The sequence below is a fragment of the Natrix helvetica genome (assembly GCF_964273705.1).
Source record: "Natrix helvetica genome assembly, chromosome: 2".
In the NCBI taxonomy this organism is placed as follows: domain Eukaryota; kingdom Metazoa; phylum Chordata; class Lepidosauria; order Squamata; family Natricidae; genus Natrix; species Natrix helvetica.
Window position 1 is genome coordinate 77,564,364 of NC_138552.1, and position 14,815 is coordinate 77,579,178.

Genomic DNA, 14,815 nt, shown 5'->3' on the forward strand with positions numbered 1-14,815 from the left:
AGAGCATAACTTGGGGGGTTTGCAGTTGCCAAATTCAGCCAGATTTGGGGACATGCCAACATTCTGGATCTGTCAGAATTTCCTCTTCAAACAGTATATGGTAAATTATTTAATCAATCTGCATGTTTGTCCCCAAACCAAGTTAAGGTACCCTACACATCATCCCCTGTTCATAAATACTAATTCTCCCTCTAGAAATGGTATTTACGGCCCACCATATACCGTTTTTGGCTGGTGTGATATGACAACTCTTAAATGAGAGTCTAAAACCTATTGCTCACCCTTGCATATTTACAGCTAAATCAATCCCAAAGCCAATCTATATGACATGTATAGGGAACAAATTAATAACATAAAAGGAAAAGAACCAGTCAATCTTAGAATAGCTGAAGTTGATTGTACAACTTACTGTATTAACTCTCTTCTGTAAGGGCATAATTCTTTCAGGGTTTTTTCCCCTTTCCCTCCCTTTCCTTTCCTTATTCTTCAAGGTTTTGATTTACCACCACGAACACTGCAAAGCTTAACTGATCCATTTTTAGTTTAGGAGAAAACACCCTGAATTGATGTTTTGGCTGTCTTTATAACAATGTTAAATGGTTGGAAACTGTCAAAGTAAAATACTTTTACTGCAGTGTTTCAAGTAAACAGTATAAACTGTATTGATCTTCTACAAAGTACAGAAACATTTCCCACGTTATTTAAAGTATAAGTACCTCTTTGGTTTAGTTTGGGCCTTCATCCAAGCATTCAAAAAGATTGATGGATGAGATGGAAAATTTCCTGTCTTAAAGGGTCTTTTTCAATCCACACGTAATACATTGGCTAGTCTACAGATAGAATCATTTCTGTTTCATCATTTATTTTCTGAAGAAAAAAACAAGATTTATAGAGTTGGGTCAGAGTTCTGAGCAAAGTTGAGAACTAGCTCTCCAAAACAGTTTCCAAAATGCTAGGAAGCAAGCCTTGATGGCTTCAAAGATTGTAACATCTCAGGTTTTGATGTAACTCAGCTGGAGGCTTTTAACAATACCGCATGGAGATTACAAACTTAACACAATAATTGAAAAGACAGAACTCTGTGCTTTTATTTTTCAAATATTTTTCAAATATTTTTGGAGTTTGATCATTTATCACATTATATCTATCTGCCTGTCTCCTTGTAGTCGTCCCCCCCCCCAAAGAAAGAATGGCCTACAGCAGGGGTGTCAAACTCAAGGTGTCATGTCGTCATGAGATGTATCATGACTTTTTTCCCCTTCGCTAAACTTGGTGTGGGTGAGGCCAGCGCACAATGCATCCGACCTGGGGGCTGTGAATTTGACACCCCTGGCCTACAGAATCAGGAATACAAAATCTCAGACCAAGCATATAATCTACAAAATCTATGATAACTAAAGGAAAGGGCGTTGAAAGAGAAAGCTAAGTCAACTTAGCCCTCAAATCATTGTTTTCTCATAGAGTCTGATCAACTGTACAAAATTATGCCCCCCAGGAGAGAATAAATACTGTCTGTTTTGTTGATAACTACATGAGGAAATTAAATATAAACAATGAAGGTTAAATTTCCTCATGACATTGTAAAAACAAACAGGCAACTCATTGGACGCTATCAGAATGATCCATCTATGATAAAAGATGAGGCATTTTTAAAAGGTTTCGCCATCCGGACCTTAATGCATTTCAAAATGCCTACAAATGAGGTGACCAGCCTTTTAACCTTCGTTGTTTTGAACAAGTGAAGGGCATCTCCCTTTACATTTTGCTTTGTGCTGTTGAAGAGGCCTGTGGAAGATTCCAATGTACGCTGACAATAAAAGAGATGAATTAGCATAACTGACTGTTTAGTTATTAAGATTAAATATCCTTTTATTGCAGATGTTTGCCAAGGCAAATGCTCCCCAGTGGAAGCCTCTAAGCAGTTAAGATAGATTTGATGAGGATTTTAATTGCTGTTATGCAACTGGTAATGGAAAGTTTTTGTTAAATGTCATGCAAAATCCAATCAATAATTTGAAAAAAAAAAGAAAAAGAAAGAAAGATCTCTTGTTGTGAAGGCCTTGGGCATTTTTGCGGAAATATTTTGGTGCCAGAAAAATTTCCTTAATTGCTTTGTCATTGCCTCTTCCCCTCTGTTCTCTCCATGCTCCCCAACTCTGACTGCTTATTACAAGGAGGGCCAATTTGTTTTAATATGGTCAAATACATTTGTGCTGAGATAAAGAAAACCATGAACACAATAAAGCTTCTTAAAGCACAGATAGAGAGAGGCACCCTGAGGGCTTATTAAACCTCCTAATGGAACGTGTTTTCATCTCTCTGCTCACACCTATTTACTGAGGTAATCACTTAGAATAATTCCACTATGCTCAGAAAGGTGTGGCTGATTCCAAACTGCATTCTTGTAATGCATGAAGGCATTCTCAAACCAATTTGATTGTCACAGCTTTCCTTCCTCTCTGGTCTCCCCATATGTAAGCATTGTTGCACACAGTCCGATGCCAGGCACATGTAACACAGAGGAAACCGGCATTTCTCAGCATTTCTTTTTGAGAAAAATATGACAGTTTAAAGACTTTGGAGAGCACATTCAACTTACTGTAATGTGAAGGAGCCCAAGAAAGTTTTCTAAACTGAATGGAATTAAAGAGTGCATTTTGACTTACATGCTCTTGGTCTTTAATAGTATCTGAAATGAAGACCTTCAGATACTGTATGTACCTTTATGATGTGTACTAAACATTCCATGTATCATTAGTCTCTAACTATTTTAGGCTACCCACTTAGCCTAGTCAAAGCAAGTTGCTAGCAATTTAAATGATTTTCCTAGCCTGGAAAGTTGGTTGCACACTACAGTCGTCCAGATGTTTAAACTATCTTTGACATTTTTATCCACCTATTGAGTCCTTCCCAAGAACCTGGAATAGGCAAACTTAGTGTTCTTTAATAATATTAAAGATATTGTTGTGGTATGTAAGCTGTTCCAAGTAAAGCTGCCTTTTGCAATTGACTGATGGAGATTATGTGGATGTTGATTATACTTAAGTGGTGCTCCTGTGTTTTGGAATTGTACCCAAGGTCTGTTACTATTAGTACTACCTTTGTTTTCTTTTGCTACCGTCATTCTACTTCTATTTGCAGGTCTTTATATTTTCTTATTCCCCCACCCACCCCAGTTCTTTATTTTCTATTCTGCTATCTCCAGGTATTGCAATGTCCACTATCCAGATCTTTCTTGTCAAGAGTTGTTACGTCTGGGGTATTGTATGGCAGATGCCTGCCTGTTTCACTCCTAAAGTCCCTGAGCTTTTTAGTGTCTTCATTTTCTAATATTAATACTTTGTCTATTTTGTGGTTCCACCAGTTCTTTTTTGCAGGCAAGAGGTTTATATTCCAAGTTATCATGGTTGCTACCTTGTCATGTTGTTTTTAATAATTGATCAGTGTGATCTTCTTGAAGCAATTAACTAGATGGTCCATTGTGTTTTCAACTTCTCTGCAGAGACAGCAACTGCTGTCTGTTGTTGTCTTTTCGATTCTGGCTTAGTACGCATTTATTCTAAAAGCCTGGTCATGTGCAGCTACAATTCGCTTAGCCCTTCTGTCTTTTTTTTCAACTTTCCTGCCTTTAGCTAAATATAGCTTTTATGCTGCTGCCGCCCACTGGGACGAAGAAGGGTACTGTAGGCTTTCATCAGTACCCCCACAGGCTCCGCCAGTGGCCACCCTCTCCTCCATCTTCTTCTCCATTTTCCCTGAGTCTGCCTGCTGGCCAGTAGACTGTGTAAGCGGGTGGGGCTCAGGACCAGCTCTAGATGGAGCAGAAAGTTTCCTTATGGCTTAGTACTGAGTTGGTATAATGTCAGGGTTCCAAGTAATAGATCCATTGCAAGCAAGAACTCTGAGGCAGATAGATTCCTCCAAGAGTAGCTTTATTGGAAATATCAAATTGGCACATATCTGGTGACAATAAACTCTGAAGGGCCTCTTGGTTTTCACTTAATTAAAAGTAAAAAAAAAATCCCCCATTCCCAAACAATCAGTAACATGAACCAAACAATGCAGCGTCTGCTAGCCTGGTGATATCACTCCTCCTTCCTCCAGCCAGCTCCAACCTCAATAATACACAGGCAAACAATGGTGTGAGAACTTTCTTGGTTCCCAAGAGAAACTATTTTATTTCCCCATTATCTCTAATACCCCTTCCCTATCCCTCACTCCAGTGTGGCAACAACATAGAAGCTCCAAGAAGGCTTCAGCCAGGTCAGCTTCAGGGTTGGCTTATATCTTTGAAAACTAACCAAAAAGAAAAGCAACCTGGAATTAAGGAGAAACTTCCTAACAGGGAGGACAATTAACCAGTGGAACAGAAGTTGCCTTCAGAAATTGTGGGTGCTCCAGCATTGGAAAATTTTTAAGAAGAAGCTAGACAGCCACTTATCTGAAATAGTATAGGTTCTCCTGCTTCAGCAGGGAGCTGGACTAGAGCTGGACTAGAAGACCAACAAGGTTCCTTCCAGATTCTATTCTATTCTATTCTATTCTAGGCTAGGCTAGGCTAGGCTAGGCTAGGCTAGGCTAGGCTATTCTCTAGATTTTGTTGTTATCTGTTTTGCCTGATAGTGTGTATATGAATATGTATATGTATGTGTATGTGTTTTTGTATGTGTATGTGTATGTGTGTGTGTGTGTGTGTGTGTGTGTATGTATGTATGTATGTATGTGTGTTACAACCCCTGGTATGCCCAAATACAAGCACAAATTCAACACAAATACTCAAGCACACAAGCACACACACATACATACACATATACATCTACATGTATATACTGTATATACATACATACATACATACATGCATACATACATACATACATACATACATACATACATACATACATACATACATACATCTTCTGTCCGAGCACCTGGTCTACCCAAATATGGGAGGGAGCATACTGCTTCCCTTTCGCCTTTCAGTCCCACTACAGGAGCCTTTCAGGTAGTCGCTTACACGACAAACCATTTTGTGTTACATTTTTTTCTGACAAATAAATGAAGGGAGACTAGTATAGATCTATTTATAGATCTATTAAATAGATCTATACTAGTCTCCCTTCATTTCTTTGTCAGAAAAAATGTAACGTGCGGGTATATACACACATAAATATATACATATATGCACATACACACCAGTGGTGGGTTGCAGGCAGTACGCCCCGGTATGTGTGTACCAGTGCCTTCCAGGAGCACTGGGTACCATTCTGGTACGGTGCTCTGGAGGGCTCAACCTCCCTCATCTGTATTTGAGCTCTTCGGTGCTTCCCCACACGGAGCGTACGGCTCCTGCACGATGCTCTGCCAAGCAGATGCGCAGGCATTGCGGAGCATTGCAGGAGGTAAGGACACATGCATGTGCTGCACACACGTGCTCGCGTGCTGCACGCATTCATGTAGTGGACGCCGGGCCCCATTGCACCGTACCAGTTGCAATGGGATCCAGAACCCACCACTGATACACACAAACACACACTCACATGTACGCACACACACATATACACATATACCCTGTTTCCCTGAATATAAGACCTCACTGGATAAGAAGGCCAATTGGGCTTTTGAGCGCATGTGCTAAAATAAGCTGTCCCCCAAAAATAAGCCCTTCCCAAATATATTGCAACACAGCAGCAGCGGTGATGTGACCATGCTTGCCGCTTCCTGCACCTCAAAAATAATAAGACCTCCCCAAAAATAAGGCCAAGTACTTATTTCAGGGATCAAAAGAAAATAAGACCCTTCATTTGATCTTCCTTTATAGGCTAGTTTGGTCTCTCAGATAGTAAGCCTTCATAGTATACCTGTTCATCTTCACTGTCCTTCAGAGGCCTTATCCCAATGCCATTTCTTCTTCTTCAACTGCTTGGTGTACTTGCAACATTCCACATTCATTTCTGCTCCATCTCCTTTATCAAAGCTGCACTCATGTTGTATTTTTGGGGTTGTCCCAAAGATGCATCTTTCAATTTTTGAGTTTTCTTTGAAGATGTTTCACTTCTTATCCAAGTAGCTTCTTCATCGCTGACTGGATGGTGGGGAATGAAAGGATTTATGCTCCTTGTAGACAGCTGCATTCTTTTAGAGAATCTTTGAGGCCACCTGGACATAGATCTCAGGGTCAAAAACCATATCCTCGATGACTGAAAATCTCCATAGACATTTATTTGGGTTGTCCCATAGTTGTGTTCAGAACTGCAGTTTCTTCTTTATCAGGTATTGGCTGGTTCACTGCAGTGTGTCTATTGATGCATTGGTATAAATATTTCTGATTCAACTGAAATCGGAGATTCTGCCTATACAGTAGTGTGCAATTTGAGTTTCATATCTCCTGGTTTTCTTGATTAAAGTTGATATATATTGCTTTATTATTTCCAGCACTTCCTTGATCTTTGTTGTTTCTAGGTAATATTTCTTCTCAGGTATTCTTTGGTCTTGTTCTTCAGCTTCTGTTCCAGTTTCTTTGTAGCATGCTGATGTTACTTTCTGGCCTGTCATTCCATTTTGGTGGTGCACTATTTGGCTTTTTTATTGTTTATTAATTCTGCATCCCAGGTATTCAGTTATAACAGCAGCAATGCTGTACATTAGTTAATTTAATTCTTGCAGTGACTTGGTGCTTATATTTGATATTACAGTACTGACATCTTTTAATATTTGTGCGAGCTGTTTCTTTAGAACTAGTTTTCATTCAGGCAGCCTATGGCTTCTGTTCTGTTCTAGATATTCAATTATTTTTTTCTTTCAATTCTTTTTTAATTAGAAGGCTTTCTAAAGAGAAGGCAGAAGAGAGGGTGCCTGATTTGGGAATAAAATGTTCAATAGCTATGATAGCTTTCTCTACCACTACTACTCTCCCTGGTTTGCTGTTACAGACAGCTATTTCTGGCAAGGCTTTAATTTCTTTGACCTGGGTAGACCTTTGAAGTTTTACCAATTATAAATTTACATTGATCTGCTAACTTCTGTTATTTCTGATCCTGTACTGGTATATTATTTTCAGGTACCTTCTTTTTGTAGGAATTTATTTGTAATAATAAAACTTTGTTGTTTCAGTCTATGTGTATTTATGATGAGTAAACAACGTTTTTTTCCAGTAGTCCTGCAGCTGCATGCACTGGCTGCTTACCCAATATCCCTGAGTCCTGTAGCCTGTTTGTCACAAGATATCCAGGAACTCCAATAGCTGCACAATTCTTGTTGACCCAGGTGTGGACTGAATGGGTTTCTGTAAATAGGTCTTACCAGAGGCTCTCTTCATCTGGCTCCTCTGATGAGACCTGTCCAGTGTCATTGAATCACTAGCATAGCTCTCATCTTCCTGTGCAAGCCCCACAACCACATCAAAGTAGTACCTCACCTGGGGATTATTATTATTATTTTCCAAATCAAACAACTGCATTTGTTTGTTCCCTTCCATTATTCCTAATTGTGACTTGCTCTGCAACCCATTTCTTTGTGCCCGTTGGCTTTGTTTGATATATTTCTCAATGTAAGCACTCAGGAAAGGAAGCTTGCCAAATATACATCTATGGCAAAGCTGGCCAGGAGCTGAGATGCATTTTAATGTCATTGAATATGCCATCCTGCCTCTTGCCTTGAGGGAGAGAAAATTACATTTTCAAAAACATGGAAACAAGGGGGGAGCATTAATAAAATGGGAAGTGATGCTCCTTCGAAGGTGGACAGCTCCCTGGGAGGTGGCCCCTAATTGTAGCAATCACTTTTAGGTGTTCTAATGCACTCAAGTGAATTATGCATCACACAGCTACTGAATGACAACAACCATTTCTGACTCCATTAATATGGAAGATTTCAGCCAAATGCTTTTAAATGATAGCTTCTCTTTATTTGTAATTTCAGACTCTATTGATTTCCTTCTGTTCCCTTCATTATGATTTCAATTGATTACCTTGGCAACTGTAGTAACAATGATTGTACTTGACACTGTCTGAGACTCTTGAGAAGGTATTTGAATTGGAATGGTATAATTTGGGGGGGAATATGCCTACAAGAACCTGCCATTAAGGGTACACTTACACTTCACTTTTATTGACTACCCCTTCTTTTGAGTAGGCTCCTGTCATGGAATCTGCTGTTACAAGGGACTATAGCAGAAATTGTGTATAATTTCTGTAGCTCTTAAAGTAAAAGTTTCCTATAAAGTAGCAATTTTTTTTTAACTACATGGATTTTTCTTCTTTCACCAGTATTGTTCATATGTATAATTTTTACAAAGACTTCTGCTGTTTGTTGGTGTGAATTACATTAATAATCCAAGGCAATTAGATACCAACTCTTCTTTTCCATGGATTGCTTCTGTTTCCCATTCTGAATCACCAACTTCCAAATCAAAATAACTTTGGGATCAAAAAGATATATTCCGGAGCAGAATTATAATAACATCTCCACAATATCCTACAGTAAAAATAAACTTGCACGCAAACATCCATCAGTTAGGGTAACAGAAGCAACAGAGAAGGAAAAATGGGGTCCCCCCCCCCAGTTCTGATTCTTCACATAAAATTACTTTCCAAGAGGAATGAAGTAGAAGCTTCTGGCTGAACAATAAACATAGTCTTGCACTGCAAGTGCTAGATATGCGGTATACCAATCACATAATCATTATGCTTCAATCTGTGGAGGCATTCAGCTAATGTGCATGTGGAATTTGGTAATGTGTATTGACCTTACACTCCCACCAGAGACAAAGGCTCAATATTGCTTGGTAACCCTGCTCTACCCTGTCAACAGCAAGTAGGATTATAAAACATAAATAACTTCTTTTCTCAAATAAGGGCTTTTTCTGAGAAAAGCGACAGAAACCAAGATGTATGGTCTATGGAAAATACATCTAGAGTTTTTTAGGCCAGGGATGCATCTCTCCTAACTAAACTGATGCACTCCTAACAAAACATTATAGTTGTAGTAAATGAATGCATTAAAAAACAGAATGCAATTATTGGTGTTCGTTTACCAAGCCAGACACAATTTATTTACTCAATTCAATGTATTCCATTTATTTAGTCAGATATGTGATGTTACAGGGTAGGTGTGGTTTGGCTCCTTAATTTCCATACGCCACATCTACTCTCAAGCATGACATGTATTCTGCCTCATTTAGTGACCACAATTGGGATCCATAACTCAGTCATTCAGCCAAGGGGATGCTAAGTAAAACCACACCGCGTGCTTATGGTCTTTCTTCAGCTTTCCTTTGCTTTACTGACCTGCAAAGGTCACAAATAGAAGGACTGGTTGTAAAGTTACTTTTTCAGCTCCACTGGAACTGTAAATGGTCATTAAATGTGGAAGTTGCTAAATGAGGATTGCATTATCAGAAAGTTGTCATTTCAATGCTGAGGTTGTCAGAATCAAAAGACCCAGTGGTGAGTTTCCATTTTTTTTACTACTAGTTTGCTTGTCCGTGTGTGCAGGTGGGCAGAGCTCCCCCCCGCTGCCACTACAGGTGCGCCAATCCGGCCTGAAGTGGGAGCAACCCATCTCTGAAGAGACCTACACACACAGACCCTTCGGTTTTTTCTTACAGGGGTGAATTGGGTTTTCCTTACAGGAGTGAATTGGGCTCCCCAAGTCCCTCTCCTTATTGGTCTTTGCAAACTAAGCTGGGATAAACCTTACCACCTGGAAGCCGATGCTTAGAAGCCCTACTGGAAGAGAGGATGATCCAACACATCCAGTGCCCTAGATGGTCAAGGCAATGCAGAATCACCAATCACCCAGCCATATGAAGAGAACCAGGATCTGAGCCAGCACAAATCCTTCCATTTGGCTTCCCCTTCAGGATCTGCAGCCACCAAAGCCTGAGAATGATCAAGAGCAGAGCAAGCTTTTCCAAAAGGCTCCACCCTGTAAAGGAGTGGAACAGTGGTGGGTTGCAGGCGGTTCTGGTACGGTGTTCCAGAGAGCCCACCCACTCACCTGCGCTCCTTACCTGTCCTTTAAAGCTTTTGGCGCTTCCGCGCACGCACATGGTGCTTACAGTGCCTGCGCAAAGCTCCGCCGAGCAACTGCAGCATCACGGAGACCTGTGGCAGTGTCGCTGGAAGGTAAGACACATGTGTGCGCTGTGCGCATGTGCCGCACACCACATACGTTCATGTGGAAGACGCTGAGCAGCTGGAGCGTCGCAGAGGCTTGCGGAGGCGTCGCTGGAAGGTAAGACGCATGTGTGTGCTGGTAAGGTTGAAATGGGATCCGGAACCCACCACTGGAGTGAAACTGAACTTGGATCTAATTGGAGTACATCAGAGGCCTGGCAGCCAATCCTGTGGCTGTTGCTATGACAGAGTCTGTGACATCCGTCCTACCCTCCGCAAATGTCCTGCATTGTTTAAGTTTACCTTAATCACTTAGGAGTTCACAATTCTTTTTCAGATAGAAGCTTTAGCTTGTGGGAGCCACTTTTCAAAGCAATTGGAGCCAAGACAAGGAAATGGGCGGAACCAGGAGAAAAAGGAAATTTGATAATGTTGCAATTAAAGTCGATGGCATGAGACGAATAGGGCTATTGCCGGCATAATAACAACATCCCTCCTTCTTTCACATTCAGAATTACAGTACAGAGGCCACTTTTGAAATGGTTTGTTTTGTGCATGCAGAGGATTAACTCTGCATAAAGTCACCTCAGAAAATCTGGGAAACCATGGGGACCAGATGGGGGAATGTGGTTACCTATAAGTATATGTGGTTTTAAATATGTAACATCAGATAGCATCGCAAGGAGTTGTAAGTGGGGTTTTGTGGCTGCCAAGGGTCAGATGCTGCAACAGAGAGTGGATGATAAGGCATCTGTGGCTAAACATTGGCTGACTGGGGGCCAAAGGAAATTGAAGGCTTGAGGTCAAAGGTCAGAAAGCTGGAGGCTCCATTGTTGAGTGATACCATAAGAAAAGCATTCTAGCAATTAAAGGGTTGGTTTGGATAAATGGTACTCTTTTAAAAAATAGCCTCCTATTAAGTCAAAAGTAAGGTAGGCGATGCTGAAGAAAAGTTCCAAGTTTTATAAAACTTCTTTGGGATAATAGATGTTATTGTTTCATTGTTTACATTTGACCAAGAGTGTTCTTGTGTCCTGAAAGTGTTTGATGGGATGGAAATAACAGAGTTACATGAGCTTTTCAGTCAGTTCTGGGACTGCATAAGATTGCAGTTTAAAGGTAATAATAATAAGTAAGTAAGTTGCAGTTTACACTGGCAATATAATGTTAATCTTGAAGGCAAAATGCTTGCATAATTAATGTGAATTATTATCATTTCTAAACTATTTCAGAGCTCTCAAAACTTCATTGATTTCTAGGAATGACAATCATCGACAAATATCAGTTCTGAATGCTATATAAGCAAAGTACTTATATTTCTATATGGTTTTAAAGAATGTATTACATATTTTGCATAACAGCCGTGATACTTTTATTCATTGTCAGAATAGCATTCATGGCCTGTTTGAAAGCTTATAGAAGCATCTTCTGCCTACTATTATAAAGAGAACGTTAGATTAAATGCCCATTCAGTCTGCTCCTCTCCATACCTGTATTCCCATATTGAATCCTTCTCTACAATTATCTGCCTTTCACTATCGGCAATGGAATATAGAATCTGCAAGCAAATAAGAGGAAGTTGATAGAGACATCATGCTAAACCAGACTGTTGGTATAGACCAGGGGTGTCCAAACTTGGGAACTTTAAGACTTGTGGCTGGCTGGGGAATTCTGGGAGTTGAAGTCCACAAGTCTTAAAGTTCCCAAGTTTGGACACCCCTGGTATAGACAATGCTTTAGTAGCTTTGCGTTTTGAAAGCAAATAAACTGGGTGTCATCTTTCTTCCTTTATTGTTCTGGAACTTTTTTCTGAACCATCCAATCTTCGGCTGTCTTTGGGACACATCTAACTTAACTTGCAGTCTATTACATATTTATATAAAATATCCTTTCATCTTTAATTGAATATGAAAAATTGTTTAAAAGAAACCTTAAGCTTCCCTAGGAAAATCACTGTAAAATCTCTGTGATGTGCTGGACTTAACTAGAGGACTGCAGCTGAAAGCAGAACTAATAGAGAGCAGCAGCAGTTTGTAGCTTGTTTGATAAGCCCTGTATTGTGAGTCATATTTAAGAAGCTAATGGAATTAGTTGGTTGTAATTAAGCCTGATAGAAAGAGCTAACTGCAGTTGGCACATCAAAAAAAAAAGTTTAACGAAGCAGTTTTCGTCTACATATTTCTATCACAAGATGTTGAGTAATCAAGTTTCTCTGTATATGAGCACCCCTCAACTAAGAAATGGGGTCACATATTTTCCTCCAGCCTTGCTCTCTGCGAAATAATCTCAGAAAAAAAATCACATTTAAATCCTTTAGAAAAATCAAAGTGGGGAGGAGCAATTTATGAACATAATTCTTATACCTCTTTCTTTGTTTAAGATAATTCAACCTTTCTAATGACATCTCTGTTCATTTTTTTAAAAAAAGATGGCATTTCAAAATATAATATTTGGTCAACTCACTAGAAAACCATAGCTATTTTTAGTCTTAAATTGTGGTTTGGTTCTAAATAATGCCTGTGTTTGCATAAAAAGTTGGACTACAAAAAAAGAGAGTAGAAAAGTACTGGATCTCCCCGGATAATAAGCTCAATAGGACTTTTGAGTGAATCCACTAAAATAAGCCCTCCCCCCCAAAAAAGAAGCCCTCCCTGAAAATATTGAAACATAGCAGCAGCCATAAGGTGACCACGCTCACCGCCTCCTGCACTTCAAAAATAATAAGACCTCCCCAAAAATAAGGCCAAGTGCTTATTTCAGACCCTGTCTTATTTTCGGGAAAACACATTACATAAGCACCACCATCTTATACAAACACACCATTCGGATGACTTATAAACCAGAAGTTTCTAACACCTGGAGTAGCTACTATTTTGGAACTGCACAAACTGGAATTTGAAAGCCGTGACTTAGTACAGCTTTTCACATTCTGGTTTCTATACATTTAGAATGGGATCATTCTCGGTTCAAGGAATGTGGTAAAACTCAGACTTTGTTTAATGAGCCATGCGCGATAGGGGAAGATGTAAGATGGTAACATATTGCATTACCATTAACTTTTTCATTTTGGGTTAGTGAGCACAGACAATATCCTTGATGGTTTCACTGAACACCGAACTAGTATTTAGCAAACCTCTAGAGCTGGTCAAATAGAACATGTAAATAGTGCACATAATTGCATTCCCAAGGAGACATTATCAGTTTCTTTTTTTAAAAAAAAATGTTATACCAGTAAGAAATGGATGGCGGGTTGCATCTGATCCTCTTTCCTGTGTAATCCTTCGTCTCCTTCCCATGTCAGCAGGAGATGTGCTGTAATCAAAAATTGAATCCAATCCCTTGCTAAACCATTGCTGGTCTTTCTTAAAATGTTAAGCTCTTGGCTTTTGCTACAGTTTACCTGGAGTTAACTCTGCTCTAAGCTGATAGCAAACTCTGGATTTTCAGCAAAGGAAGAATTATGCCCTCAACAACTGCCTAACCACACATTTTCAAGGAAAAGCCACATCAAAAGCTTTTTTTCTTACTTGCAGCTATTTTTTTCCCCCCGCAGCAGATAAAGCCAGACTAATTAAAAAAATAATTAAAGGGTTGAAAGCTGCCATATGAGTTGTGACAACATATCAACTTTTGTTTGCTCCAGCTGCTTTTCACCTCTAGCAACATGACAGTTCACATGGCAGCTTCGCTTATCTGACAGGGGGCCAGCATTTTCAAATCATGAACTTCATTTGAACAGCGAAATTGGTTGTGCTGTCATGTTGCATTCCATGAGGCAGGGATCCGCAACTGCATTTGTCAGCTTGTCACCAGCAACCAGAAAATCCCTTTGCGGCTAGAGCAATTGCCCTCTCCTTTGGCCCACACAGAGACCCTGGCAGGGGGTGTTAAGTTGGTGCCAGATTGGGAGATGCTCAAACGTAATGAGAATCTCTCCCATTATTGTCAGGTGTCTCAAAATCCCAGAAGTACACAATCACCCCAGAAGCCTGCATTCCCCCAAAGTTTTAACTTATGAGAAGGATCTGACATGCTTAGGGGTTAAGGGGCCAATGTGATCTTCACAAATTTGAATGCTAATAACTTCTAGAGGTAATTTCTGTTTGCTACAGAAATAACAACGAAGATTCCTGTATTGCTCTAATGCTGGGCAAATTTCTTAACACAAAAGCTTTGACTGCTTTTTTTTTTTTTAACTGCCGCATCATATTTGTGAAGCTAACAAAACAAAGACAAGCTCTTGGTTATGTTGCAAAAATGATGGTGATGCCGACTAGTCTTCCCCAATGTTGGAGATGTGCTGAGGTTGCATAGATTTCCCAGCTTTTAATCAGGCTGGCTGGGAACTCTGGGAGTTGCAGTCTGGAGGGCACTATTGAAATAGGTAAATGTATGCCAGAACTGAACAAAGCATGAATGTCTCATTGATTTCAATATGTTTATTCTACATAGACTATGTCTGGATCAAGCCCAGCAGCTCTCCAGCATCAAGAAAACGCTCTTTTATTTGCCCAGATTTTCTAACATATGACAGCTGCTTTTAATTGGTGGCTTTATGGGTTCTCTCCATTTTGTCACTGTCATCCCTCTCTGTGTTCGCTGCTAATTTTAATGGGCTCTCGTTGTTGTGCAAAACTGTATCTGTAATTTTATTATTTTAATTATGCAAGCCAGCCGGAGAATTTTTAACTGAAAAGCAG